Below are 27,578 nucleotides of genomic sequence, written 5' to 3' on the forward strand. Positions count from 1 at the left end.
TCAAGTGTTTCGGGCAATATTATCTGCTCATATTCAGCCAAATGCTTCAGAACTCATTGGACAGCGCTTCACAGTGCAGATGGACAATGACCCAAAGCATACTGCAGTAGCAACCATAGAGTTTTTTAAGGGAAAGACGTGGAATGTTAAGCAATGGCCAAGTCAATCACCTGACCTGAATCCGATTGAGCATGCATTTCACTTGCTAAAGACAAAACTGAAGGGAAAATGCCCCAAGAACAAGCAGGAACTGAAGACAGTTGCAGTAGAGGCCTGGCAGAGCATCACCAGGGATGAAACCCAGCGTCTGGTGATGTCTATGCGTTCTAGACTTCAGCCTGTAATTGACTGCAAAGGATTTGCAACCAAGTATTAAAAAGTGAAAGTTTGATTTATGATTATTATTATTAGGTCCCATTACTTTTGGTTCCTTAACAAGTGGGAGGCACATATGCAAACTGTTGTAATTCCTACACCGTTCACCTGATTTGGATGTAAATCCCCTCAAATTAAAGCTGAAAGTCTGCAGTTAAAGCACATCTTGTTCGTTTCATTTCAATTCCATTGTGGTGGTGTATAGAGCCAAAAATGTTAAAATTGTGTTGATGTCCCAATATTTATGGACCTGACTGTAGGTGATTACTGCAAAAATACCCATGGTGTGGCAGCAATCTACCTGTGTGTATTAAGGTGAAATTTAGCATGAAGCCTCAATCGTCTTTTTACGTATTTTCAAGTTCCACACGGTTGTAATAAAAAAAAATGTTTGGGATTGTTAAATTTAACTAAACCAGCATATACTATACAGTATATGTGATTACTACAAGACACAAGATATAGCAACATTCTACCTGTGTATATTAACGAGTAGTGATGAGCGGGAGGTACCATATTCGATTTCGCGATATTTCGCGAATATTCGAATGATTATTCGCATTATTTTCGTCGAAATCGAATATTCGTAATTATTTATTTTTTCGCGAATAATATGCGAATAAATTTTTCGGACTAATTTTTTTCCTGTATAAGGCAACGTTCCTATGACTATGGCTAGGCTAATATGTGTATTTTACGAAATTTCTTAATACTGCTCTAACTTCGTCTTTTAGAATATTCGTAATATTCTAAAAGACGGAGTTAGAGCAATATTACGAATATTCTAAAAGACGAAGTTAGAGCAATATTAAGAAATTTCGTATAATACACATAGATTGTAATTTAGCTAATATAGTGCTATAATCCTTTTTTTTTTTGGCCACTTCTGAACTTCAGTTTTTGGAAAATATGTACACTATTAAAAAAATTACTTTAGCAGTATATTAGCTAAATTACAATCTATATGTGTATTTTACGAAATTTCTTAATACTGCTCTAACTTCGTCTTTTAGAATATTCGTAATATTGCTCTAACTCCGTCTTTTAGAATATTACGAATATGCCGTATTTTTCGAATATAGTGCTATATTCTTGATTTTCGTATATAGCACTATTTTCATCAGTCAAGTATTACTATGCTTATTGCTAATGCTTAAAGCTTGTATGCGGATCGCATGTTGTAAAGACTTTTTTTTTCGCAAAGGCAAAGGCTAGGTTATGTTCCATGACAAGCAACCGTGCCGAGAATTCACTTGACATGTAAAAAGCGTTCAGTTACTCATATAATTTTGACTCTTTCTTATATTGTATGCGAAAATTCGCTACCATTAAATTCGGAAAAAAATTCTGTTCGTGTAATGGTTAGCTGGCTCTTCCCAATACTCATATAATTTTGACTCTTTCTTATATTGTATGCGAAAATTCGCTACCATTAAATTCGTAAAAAAATTCTGTTCGTGTAATGGTTAGCTGGCTCATCCAAACTACTGTTAGCTGCTTTTGCTTACAGCTTGTGTGTGATTTATAATATGTGAGTTGTTCTAAATGCATTGGGCCTACTAAATTATATTTCTATTATTTTATTAGCTTAAAAGGAAACGAAATTTCGTTTTAACGAATATAGAGGCAAATATTCTTATTCTTCGCGAATTCTCGAAGTTGCGATATTCGCGATAAAAATTCGCAATTCGAATATTCGCGCTCAACACTATTAACGAGACCACTATAGCCGTACCGTACCCTTTTCACATCCCCTCTGCACTGCTACTGCTCCCAATTAGAATTAATTAAAATTAGGGAGAATTTTTGTTCACAATGAGCCACTTTTTCTTCTGACAATCAACACTTGTGCATGTCGTAAGGGCAGGCATTCCGACCCTATCAAGGCATAATTTTGGACACTTGGTCCCCCAAGCCACCTTTTTATTTATTTATCAATTATTTTTTTCCCATAACACTGTGTGTGTTTAACCCCTTCAGGATCCTGCAATTTTTCACCTTAAGGACCAGGCCATTTTTAGCAAATCTGACATGTGTCACTTTATGTGGTGATAACTTTAAAATGCTTTTACTTATTCAAGCCATTCTTTTTTTTTCTTGTTACATATTGTACTTCCTGACAGTGGTAAATGTGAGTCAAAATATTTCATTTTTATTTATAAAAAAATACCAAATTTCCAAATTTCAATTTCTCTACTTTTATAAAAGATAGCAATACCTCCTAAAAAATAGTTATTCGTTTACATTCCTCATATGTCTACTTCATGTTTGGATCATTTTGAAAATTCCATTTTGTTTTTTGGGACTTTAGAAGGCTTAGAAGTTTAGAAGCAAATCTTAAAATTTGTAAGAAAATTTCCAAAACCCAATTTTTTAAGGACCAGTTCAGTTATGAAGTCACTTTGTGGGGCTTACATATTAGAACCCACCCATAAATCACCCCATTTTAGAAACTACACCCCTCAAGCTATTAGAAACTGATTTTACAAACTTTGTTAACCCTTTAGGCACCCCTTGAGAATTAAAGGAAAATGGAAATGAAATTTCAATTTTTTTTTTAGCAGATTTGACATTTTCATCTATTTTTTCTGCAACATCAAGGGTTTAACAGTCAAACAAAACTCAAAATCTATTACCCTGAATCTGGAGTTTACAGAAACACCCCATATGTGCTCAAAAATGATGTATAGGCGCTCAGCAGGCTTCAGAGTGGAAGGAGCACCATATGGCTTTTGGAGAGTGGATTTAGCTGGAATTGTAATTGGGAGCTATGACGCATATGAAGACACCATAAGGTGGCTCTACAGTGGAAACCCCCAACAAGTGACCCCCATTTTGGAAACTACGCCCCTCAAGGAATCTTTCAAAGTGTGCAGTGAGCACTTTGACCTCAAAGGTCTTTCCTAGAATTAGGAAACACTTGGCAGTGAAAATGAAAAATTGCCTTTTTGTTAACAAAAAAGTTGCTTTACAACCACATTTTTCACTTTACCAAAGGGTAACAGGACAAAATACACTCACATTTTTTCCCCCATTTCCCCCCGAATACGCCAACATCCCATATGTGCTCAATAAATGATATATAGGCGCAGAGCAGGGCTCTAGAGTCAAACAGTAAAATATGGATTTTGCTAAACTGAATTGGCAGACAATGATTTTAGGTGCCATGTCGCATTTAAAAGATTCCTGAGGTCCCCAGAAATTAAAAACCCCAAGACATTTTGGAAAGAGCACCCCCGTACAAACATTTTAAGTGGTGGAAAGGGTACTTTTCAGCAAACAGGTGTCTCACAGAAGGCAGAAACACTTGTTAAAGGATTTCAAAGCACACATTTGTGAAAATGAAAAATTACTAGTAAACTCCAATTTTTCACTTTCACAAAGGGTTTAAAGGAGAAAATGCACCCCAGTACCTGTTCCCCATTTTCTCCCCATTCAGGAAACACCCCATATGTGCTTGTAGCCTGCTGTATGGGCACACTGCAGGCAAACAGCAAAATATGGATTTTGCTGGCAGGCCTGAATTGGCAGACATGGATTTTAGGATTCTGAGTTCCCCAGAAATGAAAAACCCCAAAAAGTTATCCCATTTTGGAAAGAGCACCCTCATACGAACATTTTAAGTAGTGGAAAGGGCAGTTTTAACCTAACAGGTGTTTCACAGAAATGAATATGTAGTGGTTGGTGAAAAGTGGATCTGTAAGCTATACGGACTAAATCAGAGATATAAGGTGGAAAAACTACAGGTTACATCATGGATGAAATTAAATTAATACTCCATGGATGAGTGGTAGATTTTAAAACACTCCTGCATGCACAGGCCAGGTTTTTCAGGGCAGGTTTTGCAGTGGTAAATGGTGTCTTTCCTTATCTTCATTTTGGAACAAACCCTGCATCTTTTTTGGGTCCTTCCCTTCCTTACTGTCTGGCGGACTTGACCTAGAAAATGTTGCCCTGGCACCATGATTTCCTGAAGTACTGGGACCCTCCCCGGTCTGGCTCTGAAAAATTAGGGCAAGGGACAGGGATGGAGGGTGGTATAGGGATCTGGAGCAGCTGCAAATGAAAGAGAAAATCAGTGCAGCAATTAAAGATGTTCTTCTTCTTTTCTTTTTTCTTCAGGAAATGTTGAAATTGCAGTGATGCACCACAAGTCCCAGTAAGCCAACAAGCAGAAAAGCACAGAGCCTCTCTGCATGCAGTCACCAGCTAGAATGGCTGCATGCAGGGAGGTTCAGCCCTTTCCTGTGCAGCTATGGGATTGCCATTGGCTGGAGTGTTGTTCCAGCCAATCGCAGCGCTGCCAGGGGACGCCAAACACTGGTGTCCCCTGCCTCACCTCGGAGGAGACCGGTGCAAACTGGTTCAGCACCGGTCACCACCCCCTGATTCCCCCCCCCCCCCCGACCTGCCCCACAGCTTTTTTCTGCTTCCCGTGCTGTGATGTGTTGGTCTTCATTTACTGGCCAATCGCAGCACTTGGAGCTGCAGGGGGCAGTGCTGCATGAATGGCTGCCGGTAAGAGCGGTCATGGTGCTCCGATTCCCCCGCGATCATGCTCTAGCACCCAGCAGACCTTAAGTCACGTCCAGCTGCGCCATACATGTACGCCGTGGGTCCTTAAAAGGAACCTGTCTCCTCCCAAAACCACCCCAAGCCGCCAGCAGTACCTGCATGTAGCCAGTAGCGTGTTTCTGATGATGCCTTTCTTCCTGAAGGCAGATGCAGTAAAAGTACTGAAAACGTTGTTTTATCTCCTGCTGGCACGCTTCTCCACATATGCTTGAAGTCAAGGAGGCAGCGGCAACGTTTTCAGTACTTATGCTACATCTGCCTTCAGGAAGAAAGGCATCATCAGAAACACGCTGCTGGCTACACGCAGGTACTGCTGGCGGCTTGGGATGGTTTTGGAAGGTGACAGGTTCCCTTTAACGGGTTAAACATCATATGCCCCCAATAAGGGACAATTCTTGGTGGCTTTGGAATATGAAAAAGCATAGCACATGTGCCGGCACTGTGTGTTTTAAAATACGCTGTATGTTAACGCTGTCAAATGTGCATTTACCCATAGCGATGTGTGTCATGGTCACTCAGACATCATTTACTATTGCGATCATTGCCTTCCAGAGCTTTGGGAGAGGGGAGGGAAAAATAAAATTCATAAAAAATAAACAAAAAGAGATAAATCCTAGAAGGCTAGAGGGGGTTATATGCCAACTTTGAGGACAATTGGAGCAACTTCGGTTCGGCCCAAACCAATTTAGGTCCGAACCGAACTTTTTCAAAAATGTGGTGAACCGGACCCGAAACGAATCTTGACTGGCTCAGCCATCTCTACTGCAGACCATTCTAACCTTGCCATCAAAGATAGGATACAACCAATTCCTTCATATTATTAAATATGGTCTATTACTAGAAGAAGGGCCCAAATGAAGATGGGTGGAGGTCATGTAGCAAAATATTGTAAGGCTGCTTTGCTCTGCAAACTGCAGTAAATATGCCCTATATGGTTCCCACATAATGTTATCTTAAAATGATTGATACAGAATATTTGACAGTTTTGACCACATCAACATTTTTGCATGCATTGTACACACCCATGAAAACCTATTTATATAGGACAATAATGAGCTGCTATAAGGAGAATGAGCTCATTCAAACTAGAAATGTATGTTTAATCAATTATGCATACGCTTGTCATGATCACCAGTCAGATTCACTCACAGAAAGAGAGCAGGAGGTCACACAGTACAGGTGAGTTGTAATGTAGGAGCAATAGTCTGGCCCTATTAAAAGCCTCCCATGCCAGTCAATATTCATGGGGCACTGTAGCTGAAAGTATTCTAGAGACCCTACGGCAGCACTATATTAGCGATACTATTACAGCTTGCAAAATTGTAAGGGTCCAATGGCTGGAACTATTTTAAGGGCTATAATTATATAAGGTCAATGTGGCTGAAATTATTCTGGGAACATTGGCCCACATTTACTAAAACCGTCTAAAAGTAAGGCAGATTTAAACTTAGACAGTGTTAAACTACCCCAGATTTATGCCAGTGGCCGATGCTAGATGACAAGTTTGGCAAACCTATAAACTGTCTAGTCTAAGATGACTGTTTGCTGGCTTTGTTTACTCAAAAAAATGGGCAAACAGTTTGGTGCATTTTTGGCGCATGGTGCCAGATTTAATTCATGACGCGTTTTCAGCTACTCCTCTTTTATGGTAGGCCATGCTCCCTTATTGTAAAAGTCTCAAAAAATGTCTGAAAGTGTCTAAAACACTTAAAGGACACTTTTGGGGTCATTTTGGCAACCATTCCCCCTCATCCAGGACACACTTGTGAAGGGAGGCATACTTACTTGCTTCCCCAAGCTGGCTCCCAGCTTCTTCGCTCCATGGCCTCGACTGCTCCGATGGTCTACCTGGTCTACCTGGATGTAAACTTCATGTTTGATGCCAGCTGCACCACTTGTCATGATGCAAGGAGAGCCGGTCACCACTGCAGTCAACGCTTGACTGTGACGGCATCCAACAGGAAGCTTACATTCATACATACTGGCCTATTAGCAAGATATATGATGTAAATTGTAGTGAAGGTAATCTTCATACCTGAGACTGTATTTGTGAGTTATCCACTTCATTGTGGTCCTCAGCTGACTCTTTGATTTGTAGCCTTCCTATCCACTCATAAGTTGCTGTGTCAGTCAGAGAGTCAGTCTCGATCACATGACCAGGGGAGGGCTGGCAGCCTTAGTCCTGGGGGGCAAATCCAGTCAAGTGGCCCATTTTTAGCCCCGCCCATTATTAGAAGCCCCTCCTACATATAATAGGCCACTCCCAACACACACTGTACAGCTGACATTCTATAGTTGCGGCCGGTCTACACATCATACGGAGAGGGGAGGGTCTGTCCTGGCTGCACTGCCTGCTTATATAACAAGCTACAGCCAGGACGCTCCTCCGCTCTCCTCCCTCCCAGATCCTGCTCAAGGCCTGTGGTTCCCCCCCAACATCTGCCACCCGCCCGTGGCCTGCTGCCCCCTTTCGTCGTCCTCACCCAGCTCTGAATCCTCCTTCTGCAAATGGCAGGGGGAGGAGCCAGAGCATCTCCTCTCCTACATAGGGCCCCCTACCTCTTCCATCCAGTGATGTCACCTTTGTTGTAGACGTTCTCTTTCCTCATCTTCTCCATTCAGACCAGACCGCCATGATGATTTTTCTGCCATCTCCAGTCTCTGCAGAGATTGAGAAACAGACATTAGTTTCCTGCCACCCCCAATACTATACTGCAGAAACAGTCCCCCTGGAAATACTACTACCACACAGATAGTGCCCCCAATACTGTGCCCGCTGTGCCCCTAATACTATACTGCAGAAACAGTACCCCTGGGAATACTACTACCACACAGATAGTGCCCCCTTAAACAATTATTGGCATACAGTGCTCTAAAAAATAACTGCGCTCAGACACTAATAGTATAAAGATAATGTCCCCCAAAAATAATTGTGCTAAGCTGATACTATGCCAGGGTGCCCCCAAAGTAACAGTGCCCCCCAAAATCCCACCAATAGAAATAATTCTCTGCCAGAGCACACTTAGTAGTAATAATGCCCCTATAGTGCCCTAGTAATCATGTTCCTCATAGCCCCCCAGTAGTAGTAAAGCTCCCCATAATACCTCCTAGTAGTACTAATTCTCCCTATAATATGACAGTACATGAAATACCCCCGCTTAGTGCCTGCAGTGGAGCTAATGTCCCCATAATGTATGCCAGTATAAAATACCCCTATATAGTGCCCCAGTAAATGCACTCATACTGCTCCTCTCCCCCTTCCCCAGTGTCCCCCATAATATGCCAGTAAAAAAATGCCCCTTAGTGCCCCCAGCAGATGCCCCTATAGTGCTCCTCTCCCCCACAATGTGCCAGTAAAAAAATTCCCCTTCTTAGTGCCACCATATGCCCCAATAGTGCCCCCAAATAATGCCCCATAGTGCCGCTCTCCCCTATAGTGCCTGCCATAATGTGCCAGTAAAAAATGCCCCCTTAGTGCTACCAAATGCCATAGTGCCCCCCATAATGTTCCAATACAAAAGGCCCCTTTAGAGCCCCCACTTCCCCATAGTGCCCCCAAATAATGCCCCTATAGTAACACCAGATGCCCCATAGTGCTGCTCTCCCCTATAGTGCCCCCCAGAATGTGCCAATAATAAAAAAAAAAGCCCCTTTAGAGCCCCTAGATACCCCCATAGTGCTCCTCTCCCCCATGGGGCCCCCCATAATGTGCCAGCAAGAAATGCCCCCATAGTGCCAGCTCCCCCCCCATAGTGCCAGCTCCCCCCCCCATAGTGCCAGGTCCCCCCCCCCCATAGTGCCAGCCCCCCCCCCATAGTGCCAGCTCCCCCCCCATAGTGCCAGCTCCCCCATAGTGCTAGCTCCCCCATAGTGCCAGCCCCCCCATAGTGCTAGCCCCCCATAGTGCCAGCTCCCCCCATAGTGCCAGCTCCCCCCATAGTGCCAGCTCCGCCCATAGTGCCAGCCCCCCCATAGTTCCAGCTCCCCCTATAGTGCCCCCCCCCATAGTGCTAACTCCCCCATAGTGCCAGATCCCCCCCTATAGTGCCAGATCCCCCTATAGTGCAAGCCCCCCCCATAGTGCCAGATCCCCCCCAAAGTGCCAGCTCCCCCCCATAGTGCCAAATCCCCCCCATAGTGCCAGCCCCCCTATAGTGCCAGCTCCCCCTATAGTGCAAGCCCCCCCCATAGTGCCAGATCCCCCTATAGTGCAAGCCCCCCTATAGTGCCAGATCCCCCTATAGTGCAAGCCCCCCTATAGTGCCAGATCCCCCCCCATAGTGCCAGATCCCCCCCCATAGTGCCAGCCCCCCTATAGTGCCAGATCCCCCCCCATAGTGCCAGATCCCCCCCCCATAGTGCCAGCCCCCCTATAGTGCCAGATCCCCCCCATAGTGCCAGATCCCCCCCTATAGTGCCAGATCCCCCCCATAGTGCCAGATCCCCCCCATAGTGCCAGATCCCCCCCATAGTGCCAGATCCCCCCCATAGTGCCAGCCCCCCTATAGTGCCAGATCCCCCCCATAGTGCCAGCTCCCCCCCCATAGTGCCAGCCCCCCTATAGTGCCAGATCCCCCCCATAGTGCCAGATCCCCCCCCCATAGTGCCAGCCCCCCCTATAGTGCCAGCCCCCCTATAGTGCCAGATCCCCCCCCCATAGTGCCAGCCCCCCTATAGTGCCAGATCCCCCCCCCCATAGTGCCAGATCCCCCCCCCCCATAGTGCTAGCTCCCCCAAAGTGCCAGATCCCCCCCATAGTGCCAAATCCCCCCCCCCATAGTGCCAAATCCCCCCCCTATAATGCCAGATCCCCCCCCCCTATAATGCCAGATCCCCCCCATAATGCCAGATCCCCCCCATAATGCCAGATCCCCCCCATAGTGCCAGATCCCCCCCCCCCATAGTGCCAGCCCCCCGCAAAGAAGAAAAAAAACAACACTAATACTTACCTCCATCAGCAGCGATGCAAGCCTCTTCTGGCCTGTGTCCCTGCTGTGTGCTGCCGGGCTCAGGCCGGCGTCGCGATGATAATGACGTCATCGCTCTGCCTGAGCCGGCCTCTGATAGGCTGCAGGCATTAGTGCCTGCGGCCTATCAGAAGAACAGGGGAGGGACACGCCTCTCCCTCCCCTGCCCCACAGCACACACACAGCACTGCCGCAATGGCATCCAGGGCCGCGCCGCCTGTGGTGATGATCGGCGGTGCGGCCCTGAAGAAAAAAAAAAAAATAATAATAATTTTTTTTTTAAGACGGGCGGCCCAGCGGCCGTTTATTTAGGGCGGCCTGGGGGGCAATTGCCTCCCTGCCCCCCGGCCCAGCCCGCCCCTGCACATGACACAGCTGCGGACCACAACGAAGAAGTTAAAGGGGTTTTCTTGAAATCAAATATTGATAACCTATCCTCAAGATATGTCATCAGTATAAATGAGCGAATTTCTCAAAAATTTAATTCGATCCAAATTTTTTTGTGGCGAATCGCGTTAAATAACAGCTATTTCCTGGCTGCAGAGAGCCCTTGTAGTGGTGTAGAACACTGTGTCTTGCAGTAACACTCATAGGAAGTCTGCTGTGCTAGTGAAACAATACTTAGTCAGTATAACATGTAGATGACAGGTGTCTCTCTTAGAATCACTGCACACTTCACTTATTTAGGCAGTTACGGGGCCAAAACTGACCAAATAACTCAAGTGTGAACTCAGCATTACAGGTCAATGTTAGCTCTAGGTATAAAGAACTGTGCAGAGGACCAAGATCCTAGTATAGCGTGAAAAAGCGCACTCCTTTTACACCAACTCACTGATTCCACATAGATTTCTACAGAACCTGTTCTATTAAATGCTTATACAAGTAGAGTACAAAGTGGAGTGGGTGTCAGCAGTAAGTTTGTGTTGACGTCACTGATTATTTTGCCCTTTCTCTGATCCATCAGAACAATAACCCCCAAAAAAACGGATCCTGTCTGTGGATCATCCACCTTCAATCGGTCACAATTTGGTCAGTAATACATAAGTATTGCTAAAGCCCAAAAAAAAACGGGAATGGATCGAAAACAGAGATGACACGTGAATATAATATTTGTATGACTTCTGTGTTTTGTACCAACTCCTGCTTTTGGCTACCAAATCATAAGCTAATTCTGATGCAAAATAGGGACCATGTCATACAAGCCTTACAGCTGCTACATAGACAGGATCCATTATGCGTCTCATTTTTCCTTCCTTCTGACAGATCAGAAGAAGGGTCAAATAAATGATGATGTCAGCCAGGCCGAAAGGCAAAATAGTGGCCCAGTCAAGAAGTGGGGAGGGTGGGAACAGCATGAGAAGTCCACAGAGTGGCCCTATGACATAATGGTGAGGTGAAAGCAGCCATGAGGAGACCACAGAGTGGCACAATGACAGTGTGGAGGTGGCAGCAGCAGCATGAGGAGACCTCAGAGTGGCACAATGACAGAGTGTGGAGGTGGCGGCAACAGCACCAGGAGGAGGCCACAGGGTGGCACAATGACAGTGTGGAGGTGGCAGCAGCAGCATTAGGAGACCTGAGTGGTGAGGTGGCAGCAGCATCAGGAGACCACAGAGTCACCTGTTGACAGATTGGGGAGGTGGTTGGCAATACCAGTACCAGCTGAAGATGGTAGGTGAAAGAAGGAGCACTTGGCATCAGATGTGTGGCATCAGGCGGGTGGCAGCATCAGAATAGTAGCTGAGGCAGGTAGCCAGAAGAAACCGGTCTCTTTTGTCAAAGTGTTGGTGTGGCACCATAGATGATCTAGTCTGATGTATCAGGCATTGGTGGGTGGAAATCCTGTCTAATCCACACCTAATTCATTTTGACAAAGGTCAGTCTCTACACATTTTGGGTGGACAGGCAAGTTCTTCTTGGGGTAACTATGGCCCCCGCCGCACTAAATACCCACTCTGATGCCACACTACTAGCCGACCAGCCACGGTTCTCCATGGTCACTTTATGGTGACGCTGCATATGTTGACGCAGGGCCGTGGTGCCAACATTGGCACCCTGGCCACGCTTTACCTTCTACCCACAAATTCTACAAATGGCCATGTTCCCCTCCTCCGGTGGCTTAACAAAAAACTGCCACACCGGCAAGTAAGTGATTTTAAGAAGGCTTTAGAACATATAACTGCACCGCTGAATGGCAAATAGGCACTTAATTTTTTCCACTTATACACGCCACAAAAGGCTTTAGAACATATAACTGCACCGCTGAACGGCAAGTAATATATATTTTTTTTGCCACTAATACAAACCAAAAAGGGCTTTAAAACATATAACTGCACCACTGAACAGCAAATAATATATATTTTTTTGCCACTAATACACGCCAAAAAGTGCTTTAGAACATATAACTGCACCGCTGAACGGCAAATATATATATTTTTTGCACTAAGTAGAAAGAAAGCACCGCGGCACTCACCATTAATCTTAAATTGCAGTTGCAGTTTATTTCATTGTTGCATAAAAGTGGTGGACGCGGATGATACACAGGTGCATTAATCGACTACCGCTGTTTCACGCTGACTTGCGCTTTGTCAAGCCTCCTGTGATGTAGAGGGGAGGGGGCTATAAATACCTCCACCACATGTACGTCACTGGTATACATATGTGTGAAATACAAAAACATAAAGTACAGACCAAAAGTTTGGACACACCTTCTCATTCAAAGAGTTTTCTTTATTTTCATGACTATGAAGGCATCAAAACTATGAATTAACACATGTGGAATTATTTACATAACAAACAAGTGTGAAACAACTGAAAATATCATATTCTAGGTTCTTCAAAGTAGCCACCTTTTGCTTTGATTACTGCTTTGCACACTCTGCTTTGCACATAATTCCACATGTGTTAATTCATAGTTTTGATGCCTTCATAGTCATGAAAATAAAGAAAACTCTTTGAATGAGAAGGTGTGTCCAAACTTTTGATCTGTACTGTATATACTTTAAAACCAAATCAAATGAGGACAGCCAAATCATTTTTATCATTTAACCTTAAAGGTCCCATGGTCCCACTGGTATACATATGTTTTTGTATTTCACACATATGTATACCAGTAACGTACATGGGGTGGAGGTATTTATAGCCCCCTCCCCTCTACATCACAGGAGGCTTGACGAAGCGCAAGTCAGCGCGAAACAGCTGCAGCCGATTCATACACCTGTGTATCGTCCGCGTCCACCACTTTTATGCAACAATGAAATAAACTGCAACTGCAATTCAAGATTATTGGTGAGTGCCGCGGTGCTTTCTTTCTACTTAGCGCACATTACTACAAGGACTACATCACCAGCAGAGCACCACCGTGAAGTTTTTTGAATGCCAGTGCGAATAAGTTATTTTAGTGATCGTACAGACGCATGTGGCAGTGCCGCCTGCGATACCTCTTGTTCCCCACACTATATATTTTTTTGCCACTAATACACGCCAAAAAGGGCTGTAATTTTCTCACTTCACCACACAACTGCAAATACTTTTTTTTGTGCTACTAATACAAGCCAAAAAGAGCTTTAGAGGGAATCTGTCACCTGCTTTTAGCATTTTAAGCTGTCACCATCGCTATTTTCACTAAAATACCTTATTTCCAGCAGTCTTCTTTTTACTTGATTTCGTTTTGTCCTTTTGATATAAAAGCGCTTTTTATGATATGCTAATGAGGGTCCAAGGTGCCCAGAGGGGCGTTTTTTTCCCTCTCCGGTGCCCAGTGACGCCCCTCTGCAGTGCCCAAGAACGCCTCCTGATTCTGAAATAACCTCCCACAGCCCGGCAAACTGTTCCGCCCCCTCCCCACGTCATAGTCTACCTTCTAGAAATGCCCCATCTTTCTTCCTGTCGGCGGCCAGAAAACTCGCGCAGGCGCAGTACCACCTGCGGCCTGCGCGATCATCAACCTCCTGAGGGCAACAGCCTCAAAAGTCTCACTGGGCATGCGCCGAGCCCAGTGATGTAACCTGAGCGCTGTTGCCCTGAGGAGGTTGATGATTGCGCAGGCCGCAGGCGGTACTGCGCCTGCGCGAGTTTTCTGGCCGCCGACAGGAAGAAGGACGGGGCATTTCTAGAAGGTAGACTATGACGTGGGGAGGGGGCGGGACTGTTTGCCGGGCTGTGGGAGGTTATTTCAGGATCAGGAGGAGTTCTTGGGCACTGCAGGGGGGCGTCACTGGGCACCGGAGAGGGAAAAAAACGCCACTCTGGGCACCTTAGACTCTCATTAGCATATCATAAAAAGCGCTTTTATATCAAAAGGACAAAACGAAAAGTAAAAAGATGACTGCTGGAAATAAGGTACTTTAGTGAACATAGCGATGGTGACAGCTTAAAGGGATTCTGTCACCAGGTTTCACCCCTGTCAGCTAAACATATGCTAAAGTTCATGGCGTCTTCACGATTCCTAATGTGTGCTTATAAATGTCATCTGTGGGCATATTTAGCTAAAAAACAGCTATTACTAACCTGTCAGTCAAACAAATAAGGTGCCCAAGGGGATGTTAATGGATGCAAGGTGCCGGCCGCACCCGCCGCCGTTCGTGCCCAGCGCCGCCTTTCCAGACTTCTGCGCCGCCTCCTAATCCTCTGTGCCGCCTCTCGCTCTCCCTCCCTCCCCCCTCCTCCTGCTGTAAGATCTCGCGCATACAGGGGTTGAGCGAAGTGCCGGCGCATGCACATTTCGCTGTAAGAAGCCAAATGGAGAAGTCCGCACGGGCACATCAGGCAAAGCCCTGTGCGCAAGCACGAGATCTTACAGCAGAAGGAGGGGGAGGGAGGGAGAGTGAGAGGCGGCACAGAGGATTAGGAGGCGGCGCAGAAGTCTTGAAAGGCGGCGCTGGGCACGAACTGCTGCGGGTGCGGCCGGCACCTTGCATCCATTAACATCCCCTTGGGCACCTTATTTGTTTGACTGACAGGTTAGTAATAGCTGTTTTTTAGCTAAATAAGCCCACAGATGACATTTATAAGCCCACATTAGGAATCGTGAAGACGTCCTGAACATCAGCATATGTTTAGCTGACAGGGGTGAAACCTGGTGACAGAATCCCTTTAAAATGCTAAAAGTAGGTGACAGATTCCCTTTAAAACATATAACTGCACCACTGAACGGCAAATAATATAGATTTTTTTGCCACTAATACACACCAAAAAGGGCTTTCATTTTCTCACTTCACCACAAAATGGCTAATAAGCCCTTTTTTCCCACTAATACAAGCCAAAAAATGCTTTGAACATACAGTCAGGTCCATAAATATTGGGACATCGACACAATTCTAACATTTTTGCCTCTATACACCACCACAATGGATTTGAAATGAAACGAACAAGATGTGCTTTAACTGCAGACTGTCAGCTTTAATTTGAGGGTATTTACATCCAAATCAGGTGAACGGTGTAGGAATTACAAAAGTTTGCATATGTGGGATACTTGTTAAGGGACCAAAAGTTAAGGGACAATTGGCTTCTCAGCTGTTCCATGGCCAGGTGTGTGTTATTCCCTCATTATCCCAATTACAATGAGCAGATAAAAGGCCCAGAGTTCATTTTAAGTGTGCTATTTGCATTTGGAATCTGTTGCTGTCAACTCTCAAGATGAGATCCAAAGAGCTGTTACTATCATTGAAGCAAGCCATAAATTAGGCTAAAAAAAAAAAAAACAAACCCATCAGAGATATAGCAAAAACATTAGGCGTGGCCAAAACAACTGTTTGGAACATTCTTAAAAAGAAGGAACGCACCGGTGAGCTCAGAAACACCAAAAGACCCAGAAGACCATGGAAAATAACTGTGGTGGATGACCGAAGAAATATTTCCCTGGTGAAGAAAACACCCTTCACAACAGTTGGCCGGATCAAGAACACTCTCCAGGAGGTAGGTGTAATGTGTGTCAAAGTGAACAATTAAGAGAAGACATCACCAGAGTGAATACAGAGGGTTCACCACAAGATGTAAACCATTGGTGAGCCTCAAAAACAGGAAAGCCAGATTAGAGTTTGCCAAACAACATCTAAAAAAGCCTTCACAGTTGTGGAACAACATCCTATGGACAGATGAGACCAAGATCAACTTGTACCAGAGTGATGGGAAGAGAAGAGTGTGGAGAAGGAAAGGAACTGCTCATGATCCTAAGCATACCACCTCATCAGTGAAGTATGGTGGTGTTAGTGTGATGGCGTGGGCATGTATGGCTGCCAATGGAACTGGTTCTCTTGTATTTATTGATGATGTGACTGCTGACAAAAGCAGCAGGATGAATTCTCAAGTGTTTCGGGCAATATTATCTGCTCATATTCAGCCAAATGCTTCAGAACTCATTGGACAGCGCTTCACAGTGCAGATGGACAATGACACAAAGCATACTGCAAAAGCAACCAAAGAGTTTTTTTAAGGGAAAGAAGTGGAATGTTATGCAATGGCCAAGTCAATCACCTGACCTTAATCCGAGTGAGCATGCATTTCACTTGCTGAAGACAAAGCAGGAACTGAAGACAGTTGCAGTAGAGGTCTCCCCCTCACCAGTGGGTATTTAGCTTTTCCAAAGCTGCAAATATTATTCCTTTTGGATCTTGGTTGTGTGAGATCTTAAAGTGAAGGGACAAAGTGTGTTTATCATATCCCTTGTTTATATTTGCAATATGCTCTGCAATACGTTTTTTAGAAATTCTCTTGGTTCTGCCCACATATTGTTTTTTACATGGGCATTGTATAATGTATATAGCACTCTCCGTATTGCATGTTAAAAATTCTCTGATTTCGTGTTTGTGAGAATTACTAGTGGATTTTGCCTCACTGTTTTTTTTGGGTAATGAAGTAACTTTGCATCCCATACATGATCCACATCTGTAAAAGCCTGAAAGGCCCATCCATTTTTGTATTGATTGTGTTTTTGAAGCTTTGTTATTGATTGTGGGGTCTACAAGTAAGCCTAAATTTGGAGCTTTAGTAAAAGTGATTTGGGGTTTATTGGGTAGTAAATGTCCTATTGTTTTATCTTTGACAATATGATGCCAGTGTTTGTTGATTATATAGCTAATCTTCTTATGTTGTGAATTAAATGGTAATATTAATCTAACGGAAAAAATGCGTATAGCAGCACAACGAAAAATTAAAGTCTTATCTTGTGGTGGTGCCAGCCGTGTTGGGAGCCAGTCAGAAGTTCCCCCTTGGATGCGTCATATAGAAGAAACCGCAGCACTCTCCTGTCTTCAATTCAGTGGAATTTATTTCACCAGCAAAAAAATGCGACGTTTCGACCGTAAAGGTCTTTCTCAAGCAAAGACCTTTACGGTCGAAACGTCGCATTTTTTTGCTGGTGAAATAAATTCCACTGAATTGAAGACAGGAGAGTGCTGCGGTTTCTTCTATATGACGCAATATTAATCTAACATTATCATTTGTACTTGGTTTTAATATTTCCGAGTTGTCCGCAAAGAAAGATTTTTCTTGTTTGGAGCATTTTCTTTTAATACGTCTATATTGGCCTGAGGGTATATTTAAAAGCCATTGTGGTAAATGGCAACTATTGTATGGTATGTAACAGTTTTTTTATGTCGGTTTTTGGTAAGTGCTGCACACTAGACTAGTATCTTCAATAGTGATTAGTAAATCCAAAAACTCAACAGAGGACATGCTTGTCATCGCTGAAAATCGTAAATTCGATAAATTATTGTTGATCTCTTCTTAAAAGAGTTCAAATGATGCCTGATCCTTCCGCTAAATAAACAGCACATCATCTATGTATCGTTTCCAGAGCACCAGGACTGTCCCCAGTTTGGGAGCAATGATGTCCTGCTCCCATTGGGCCATAAATAAATTGGCGTAACTAGGTCAAACCTGGTGCCCATGGCTGTGCCCTGTGTTTGCACATAGAACTCAGTGTCAAAGTAAAAATAATTGTGATTCAATATGAATTGCACTGCCTGTTACGTATTCTATTTGTTGAATAGGTAATCGGCCATTTTGTAATAATTGTTTTTTTCATGGCTTCAGTACCTTGATCGTGGTAAATCACTGTATATAGAGATTGCACATCTAGTGTGCCTATAATCCAATTTGGATTCCATTGTATTTTTTCCACAATAGGGATGCAGTAAAAGACTGGCAGTCTTTGTTGGGTATTTAATATATTTTTATATTCATCCTTTGACAATATTTCCTGTTCTCTGCTCTATTGCACAGCTCGGTTAGTTCTACACTGGAAAATGGCTGAATCCAAGATGGCTGAGGCTATTTATAGGGCTGTGACATCACAGGGCTGGATGACTGCTGATTGTCTGCATGCATGGCATTGTGGGTGATCCCTCGTTCCCAGAGTTCCTTGTTCCATGTCCTAACACGTGCAGAAGCAATTTTATGCGATCATTATCAAATGCGATTTGTTACAATGAAGGGTGAGGAAATTCGGATTTGGTGCGAATCAAATTTTTCCTGAAATTCGGATCAAATTCCAATTCGTCAACTTCGATTCGCACATCTCTAGTCATCAGAATCAGATTGGTCAGGGTCTAACTCCTGACACCTCCCGCCAATCAGTGGTTTGAAGGGACCAGAGTGCTGCAACCTCTTCATACTATAGCAAGCACAGCTCAATATATAGTATAGTGGCTGTGGTTTGTATTGCAGTTTAATCTCATTCATTTGAATGGAACTGAGGCACACAAAGGTCGTGTGACCAATAGATCTTAGGCCTAGGCAGAGGCAGGGGCATTTACTGTGAACCTTGGCCTCTTGAAAAGGGACCTTAGCCTCCTCAGCTTATTTTCATGTCTGCCTGGAGTCTCACCTACACTGATCAGATATTGATGACCTATCCGGAGGATAAGTTAGCAATATTTAAATCTTATAAGGATAACAATTTGGCTGCGACCACCACCATAAGGTGGAGCTGGCAAGCTCACTAAAGGCTGATAAATTATTGAGCTTGATAGAACCTGTACGAATCAGATATCCCTAATAGCAACTGCAGGCAGATTGAATTTTGGAAAAAACATTATGTCCTCTCATAGTCCACGCAAATGGTGGTCTGCATACTGTATGTATGGGACATTTTATGCACGGAGGGTGTAGGACACAACAATCTCCAAGGACTTACAATATAAAACAAGTGCTGGTATTAGTGCAATCATGTCTGATGAAAGACTGGTTCTCCAGTTAAATAGTTTTGACTAGAGAGACATTCTCAAAATGCCTACTGCTCTGTATATAGCACTAAAGACAGGAAGAGAGGACAGCAAAGAGCAGAAGGGTCAGCTGCCTTTCCATTTTCTTCAGCACGGTCTTTATATACATATTTACATGTACTTATAAGTACATTGCTGACAACCGGGGAAACAATGTGACAGTTGAGTGATGGATGTGATATTGTTTTAATGGCTTTCATATCACATTTATAGAAGTGTTTTAAATATGTGTCTCTATGAGAACAATATTTTTCACCTATATCTACTAACTAAGGCCTTATGCAACTGCTATATTGCAGCTCGTTAAAAGAAGTGCCCCACACAGATTTGGGGGGCCCTAATCCTACCTCTGCCATGTGGCACAACCCCACTTGATCCCAACCAGAAATAGGAGACATATCCACACATGAACGTGGCTAACTTCACTGAAGTTTAGGGTCCTAATCATGGCAGCCAAGCCAGGCCTAAAAGAAGATAGCTAAATGTATGGCCATCACTCCATCTCACAGCAGATGAGCAGTAAATGCACTGCCAATAAAAGCACAGTAGTTCCCTTGCGCCATATGGATAACCAGTTCTTCTGATCCAGCAGTGATTTTAACTGTATTGGGAGAACCAACTTGGAAAAGTCTAGGTGCTGGAGGACCCCTAGGTATGCTTGCACACAGAGTGACTCTAGCTTTGTAGAATGGAGCTGTAAAATAGAGCTGCATGTACTTCACTAGTCTCTACTGCATGTATGATCCATAACGCCTTATTTTAATGTTAAATCAATAATTTGTGTGTTTTTCAGAGAGTAACATTTAAAATGGGTCCAAAAAGATAAAAAATAAAAAAATAAAAATAGTCACCTCAACTGATCACCTGTTGCTGCCATTCTGACACTGCTCCATTTCCTGCTGCTCTCCACTTTCTGTTCCAGCTAGGACTAGATAAGGCCCTGATCAGCCAATCATAGGCTGATGAGGGTTACTGATAGGGATAGTGATTGGCTTAACGAGACAGGAAGCAGAGTGCAACAGGGAACGGTAGAGTATCAGAACAGCAGTGACAGAGAATTGGTGGAGGTGAGTAATGCCTCTTTTTATTTGTAATCTTTCATCATAATTTTTTTTTGAATGTGAAAATCCCTCTAAATAAGATATTTATAATTAAAGGATTTATAATTTAAAACTTTAGAAAATACCTGAAAATACTAAGATCCTATTCTTAAACATATTGAACTGCTTCATTCATCTGTAGTTCCCAGGGCGTTAAAAATGAAAGCGTGACATTAGGAGTCACAAGATACTCGGAGTTGGAGCTTTGCGTGCCACAAACAAATTATATTGCTTTCAAACAAATATCTCTGTTTTATTTAAGTGTTTGGATTCAAGAGGACAATCCTGTACTTGTTAATCATCACTTTATAGAAATGGCTGGTTGAGAAGAGTTCAGAAAGCTGAGCTACATGTCATTCATACCAGACAAGTAACACTGTACTACAGACATTCAGAGCAAGCCGCACACTGGAGGGTGAAGTCTGATATCCAGACCTTATTACAGTCCAGTACTAGCCCTCTGCCCTGTGTAACGAAGATAGGGGGACCGTTTTAACCATCTACCACTCTTAGCAGAGCCCTATACATCTTCCAGTAAAGCTTCTCTATTAAAATGTGGTGAACACAAGCCACTGCTCTAATTGCACTTACGCACTGTAAGATTTGGACTCTTTATTGACTGGGAACAAGTTACTGCCATGAGTTCATGTAAAAGGAAAATTGAATTTTTGGCAGCCACCCATTAGTCCTGTGTAAGAAATTACTATTTCTGCAGCAATCTCTACCAGGTCCTGAAGCAATAGCCACGAGATGGAAAAAATAAATAATGGGAAATCCATTCTTCTCCCTAGTCCCCAGAGGATCTCATGCTGCAAGTGTCTAGGTAGTTAGAAGTTCATGATGTCATGGTATGATATTGAAACAATATTTCACATGCAACAGACCAGTGCTTAAAGGGATTGTGCAGCCAGTACATATTAATGACCTATCCTCAGGATAGGTCATCAATATTTGATTTTGGGGGTCCAACTCCTGGCACCCCATCTGTTCAACTGTTTGAAGAGGAGTCAGCGCTTGTAATCTTCAAAATTGCACTGCGTGTCATCTCACTTGCAGCCCTGGCACAGTGTAATTACAAATGCAGATGGCATTCAAGTGAATGGAACAAGCACTTGTAATTACACTGCGCCACCAAGACTTCCAAGATGACACACAGTGTATTTTTAAAGTGAAAGCTAACAGAAGATCCACCTTCTATTTAAACAGCTGATTGAAAGGGGTGCTGGGAGTCAAATCCCCACCAAATCAGATGTTGATGACCTATAATAAGGATAGGTCATCAATATATAATGGCTGCAGAACCCTTTTAAAGGGGTTGTCCCATGAAAAATATTCTACAGTTTTCAAACCAGCACCTAGATCTGAATACTTTTGCAATTGTATGTAATTAAACATTTAGTATTGCTACTGAGTTATTCAATGAAATATATCTGTATATCGCCACCTGCTGTTTGTATTTATCTTATTTCTTTGTCCTACTTAATGAGAAAGCCGCACATGCTCAGTTTCATCCTTCAATTGCCTCCTGAGCAGTGATAGGGAGAGAAATACAGAAGAAAGACATGCCCCTTGAGAAAGTACACTCCCCTTGAGCTGCCAGCTTAATATAAATCTAGCAAAGCAATTGGAGCAATAAATAGTGTTGATCACGAATATTCGAATTGCTAATTTTTATCGCAAATATCATCACTTCGAGAATTTGAGAATATTTAGAATATAGTGATATATATTCGTAATTTCGAATATTCAAGATTTTTTTTTAATCAGTACACATGATCCCTCCCTGCTTCTAGCTTGTGGGCCAATGAGAAGGCTACAATATCTTTCACTTTAGGAGTAGTGTTGATTGCGAATTTTCGTAATGCAAATTCTTATTGCAAATTTTTTAATTGCCGATTTCCGCAATCAAGAAAATAATGACTGGAGATAACGAATTCTCGAATTCGTGAATATTCGCCCAAATATTTGTAAAATATCTTGAATTCGAATATTGCCCCTATCGCTCATCACTAGCAATAAATGGGGAAACCTCTAGATCCATGTGAGGTACAGGACTTCTTAGAAAGAGCTTGTCATGTTCTATATGATGTCTGATATTTTTTACATTGTTCAATGTTCTGCTGCATATGAAATATTATTTTGCTAAATGGAGACAGACCCCCTTATTGTTGGGCCTATCTCCGCAAAATGATGACACAATTAGTTGCTTCAGTTGTGTACTGATAAGGACCGTAAGGACACTTACTATATAATGTACAGTAGGTACCATTTTTCTTTTTCTTTAAGCTTCTTAGTTGTGGTTTAACGTATAGTTGGTGGTGCCTTAACTATTTTATAATTAATAATTGTCATTACTGTGAATAGATTCATTGTAGAGATTAACAACATTTTTTTAAATTGATATCGAGTCCAATTCGGGCAATTTTCTAACAAAATGTATTCAGACCCAAATTAATTCTACATAAATTGAATATATTTCAATTGGCCTAAAAACTGGTATATAACACTAAGATTTTTTTATAAAATTAACTATTTGTTTTTTTTAATCAATTTTTGCTCTGTCTCTCCTCCGCTTTAAGAACTTGAACACAATGACTGCAATAGCAAAAAAGAATGACACTGACATATATAGCTATGGCTAAAGGCATGGTTGATGGTGTTAACGAACAGTGTGTTTAAAATCATACTGCACTCTTGCATGTGTTATGCTATTTCATATTAGAAATCATCCAAATACTAGGGTAGAAGTTATTTCAAAAAGCACGTTGTTATGGGAGAAAAATTGTGGCCTGATGGGACCAAGTATCAAAAATACACACACACTTGTTTTTGTCATAGGAAACAGTGGCTTGTTCTGCACAAGCATCCAAAAAATATGAATTAATGGGGCAGAATGCCTGCCTGTATTTATACAGGCACACGTGTTCATTTTTGGAAGAAAGAGTGGCTTGTTCTGAACAGGTCTGGAAAAATTCTTCCTTTTAACTGGGATCAGCAGCTGTACTTTCTAGATGTGGAAAGGATATGGTAATAGTGGCATATGCATGGAACAGACAAGGCAGTAGATGGCTGTGCAGCTTTTACGGGTAGTAATGGTAGTAGTGGTGGCTGTTTAGCGGTAAAGATAATGGCACCGGGGTAATAAAAGTGACAATAGGGGGGATTAACAGCAGGAAGTACCAGCTGCCATACATTACGAAACATGATGGTAGGCAGGCTGACAACGGGAGTGATATGATGGTGGCAGCAGCCATACAGTCTAATTATGATGATAGGCAGGCAGATGTGATGTCACTTCTTTACTTAGCACCCCGATCTGGCTCCCAGATACTGCCCAAAACACAATCATCATCATCATCCTTTCCCACCATGTCACATTCAGCAAACTGTGATTTGTCATTGTGGTCTCCTTGGCCCCCTCCAGATTCCTTGTTCTGGCTACAGAAGCCACTACTACCACCACCACAGACACCACAGCTATGCATGGCAGTCCAAACGCTGACTGTTGACACAACTCATCAACAGGGAGTCTCTCCTGAGTATCTTCCATAGCACATGGTGGGGACAAAGACAGAGAGATAGAAAATATGCAACTGAAAGGCTACTCTGGGGTACGGAGGAGGAGCAGGAGGAATGCTGTGGCTCCTGGCTCCAAGACATGGTGTCAGACTCAGAGGTGAACTCCACATCATCCTGCTGTGATTAAGAGGAGGAGTGAGCCATGCAGTCCACAACCTCATCCTCTTTGTCCTCAATAATAAGGTTGCACATTTCGGAAGCCAGGGAGAACTGCGGCCTACTAACACTACTGGTCGGATGGCTGTTGCTGCTATTGCTGCTACTACCCACATTCTGAATCTGGGAGGATAAGGCATGGGTCTTTAATTTTGCACTCTTCCTTTTCCATATATTTTATTATGAGGCCTATAAATATAAAGTCATGGGTTTGGTACACAGATTATTATACAGTACTAGCAAAATTGCAAGTGTGTTTTATGTCATTTTAAGATGCACAATTAAATGTACCTCCCCTTCTACAAACACACAGCACACTGGTATTGACAATTTACTTTGGAAATAATTCTCTTAATATCTTGATTTAACAATGCAATGGGGTGAACTAGGCCTGTTCTTAATACATTATGTGCATTCTGTTCTGATGGACTTTGTACTAAGATTGGCATTTGTAATGTCAGTTATAGTATATCTGTCTCTGTATACACTGACATTTTAAGCTCTAGTTGCAGGATGCACTATTTTTGTAAACACAGTATCACTGTGCACTTTGTATCTGGATATCATAAGCAGTATTATTTTTGTGGCTATATGCAATAGTCAGCTAGGAGATAATTAACAGTATGTGGAAGCTTTATTCACAAGTTAGCTGGGAGTTCACTATAGATCTGGATACTGAATTTGTTATGTAAACTATCCACTATTTATCTAGATGCTATTTTCAGTGTCTTGGGTCTTGCAACATGTCAAGCAGTTCCTAGTTACGAAACCCTCCTTCTGCTTTTACTTTTATCCGAGGGAAAGGGCTCCTAAACCAGTATCCAGAGGGTTTGCCGCTTTCAAAGGATCAGAGGATCAAAATTAAAGCCCCTTTAATATAGTGTGATTTAAAAATAATGCTTTAATGTGTTATTCCTATGCCAAGTTATATCAGCAGCTCAAAGTTTAGGCTGCCCGTGAGAAGAGCTTCTGTGGCCCTATACCAAGTGTTTATTGTCAGAGAATGCATTTTTTTAGATGAAAGAACATTTAATCACAATATGCAGTACTGATGAATGGGGCACGTCCACAGCAGAGTAATCCATCGGCTTATTAAACTTTATGTTTCATCCAGTGGCCAGTATGATAAACTAGCCTCAGGTGGTTTTAGTCCCGATGGCCCTAATATGACCAGTACACAACTCATTTTAATAATCCAACTCAAGATGAGATGAATAGTGTTGATCGCAAATATTCTAATCGCAATTTTTTATCGCGAATATCGGCACTTAGAGAATTCGCAAAAATCTAGAATATAGTGCTATATATTCGTAATCGCTGCTTGTGAGCCAATGAGAAGGCTGCAATATCTTTGTCAGAGCTTAGCAACATCCCTAGCAACCAATAGGAAAGTTGCCTACCCCTTTATTATATAGGAAACTCCCCAGCAGCCATTTTCTGCCTTTTTTTGCAGTTCTGAGAGAGAGAGCAGTGACATTGCTGTGCTATGTGCTTTCATCTGCTTCCATTGCAAGGTGTTAGGTAGTGTGATAGGAATTACTGTTTCTCTGCTGTCCATACATATATGCTACAGACATAGTGCTCTGATGTCACAACAATACTTAGTGCACCAATCAGTAATATCTACTCAGACCTGATAAAATGTAAAGCTGCACGTATTGCACAAAAAAATGCGCATCATTAGTGCCGATTTGTGCAATCGCGAAAATAATGACTGGAGATCACGAATTCTAGAATTCGCAAATTTATTGCGAATATTATGTTAAAAATTCGCGAAATATCTCGAAAGCGAATATTGCCTATGCCGCTCATCACTAGAGATGAACATGCAACCTACGAAGTGCATACAACTCTTCGACAGCAAAATCTTTGCTTGCAGTGTGCATAATAAAACCTTCTCATTCAAAGAGTTTTCTTTATTTTCATGACTATAAAGGCATCAAATCTATGAATTAACACATGTGGAATTATATACATAACAAACAAGTGTGAAACAACTGAAAATATGTCATATTCTAGGTTCTTCAAAGTAGCCACCTTTTGCTTTGATTACTGCTTTGCGCACTCTTGGCATTCTCTTGATGAGCTTCAAGAGGTAGTCCCCTGAAATGGTCTTCCAACAGTTTGGAAGGAGTTCCCAGAGATGCTTAGCACTTGTTGGCCCTTTTGCCTTCACTCTGCGGTCCAGCTCACCCCAAACCATCTCGATTGGATTCAGGTCCGGTGACTGTGGAGGCCAGGTCATCTGGCGCAGCACCCCATCACTCTCCTTCATGGTCAAATAGCCCTTACTTTCAAAGTTTTCCCAATTTTTCAGCTGACTGACTGACCTTCATTTCTTAAAGTAATGATGGCCACTCGTTTTTCTTAACTTAGCTGCTTTTTTCTTGCCATAATACAAATTCTAACAGTCTATTCAGTAGGACTATCAGCTGTGTATCCACCTGACTTCTCCTCAACGCAACTGATGGTCCCAACCCCATTTATAAGGCAAGAAATCTCACTTATTAAACCTGACAGGGCACACCTGTGAAGTGAAAACCATTTCAGGGGACTACCTCTTGAAGCTCATCAAGAGAATGCCAAGAGTGTGAAAAGCAGCAATCAAAGCAAAAGGTGGCTACTTTGAAGAACCTAGAATATTACATATTTTCAGTTGTTTCACACTTGTTTGTTATGTATATAATTCCACATGTGTTAATTCATAGTTTTGATGCCTTCAGTGTGAATCTACAATTTTCATAGTCATGAAAATAAAAAAAACTCTTTGAATGAGAAGGTGTGTCCAAACTTTTGGTCTGTACTGTATATGAAGGGGATAATATGGACGACTGATAATTCGATATATATGAAGAAAATTATACAGGGCAGACACTGGAAAAAAAATACAGTCACAAGTTCAACCTATGCGATCCCAGGAGAATTCTTTACATCAGCTATTAGAAGGGGTATTATATGGAATTTCCATCTGTACACTCGATATACAATCATCTCAAGTATTCACTAATGTGTTTAGGTCTCATTTACTGGTAACCCAGTCCCTTGTAAGTATTTCTAGCTGTGTGGCTTTACTTAAAGAGCTCACGTGTACGAATTTATAATTCAGTGATACATATTATGTAACCTATTGTTGATTTTAGCATACAGTATGTATGAAATGACAGATTGCACAATTTGGGAATCATTTTATTACACTGGATTTTCGTCATTTTCTGCTCAGTGAAGCTTACTTTGTAATTACATGGGGTTTGCATCATTTTCTTTTTAGTGAAGCTTACTTTGTTTGATTTTTTTCTACATGACCACAAGTGGTATTCCCCTTCAATGGGTGGAATTTGTACAGCATGATCACATCATTGCGTAACTGGCATGATGTGACATTGTGCCTGCTCACCCGCTAGCTATAGTATATGCAACTTCAGCTCCCTATGCCACTGATTCATTATGGCATCATGGGGATGGGAAAATTTATTACGATGCTGTGATTTTCAATAAACCCTTTTACATATATTTTTGTAAGAATGCAACAAACTTTTTTGCTTTTGCAATTCGACAGCTATAACTTTTATAGATATCGCTGTAGAAGCTGTCTGGATGTAATT

The sequence above is a fragment of the Bufo bufo genome, chromosome 2, assembly GCF_905171765.1.
Source record: "Bufo bufo chromosome 2, aBufBuf1.1, whole genome shotgun sequence".
NCBI classification, from domain to species: Eukaryota; Metazoa; Chordata; class Amphibia; order Anura; family Bufonidae; genus Bufo; species Bufo bufo.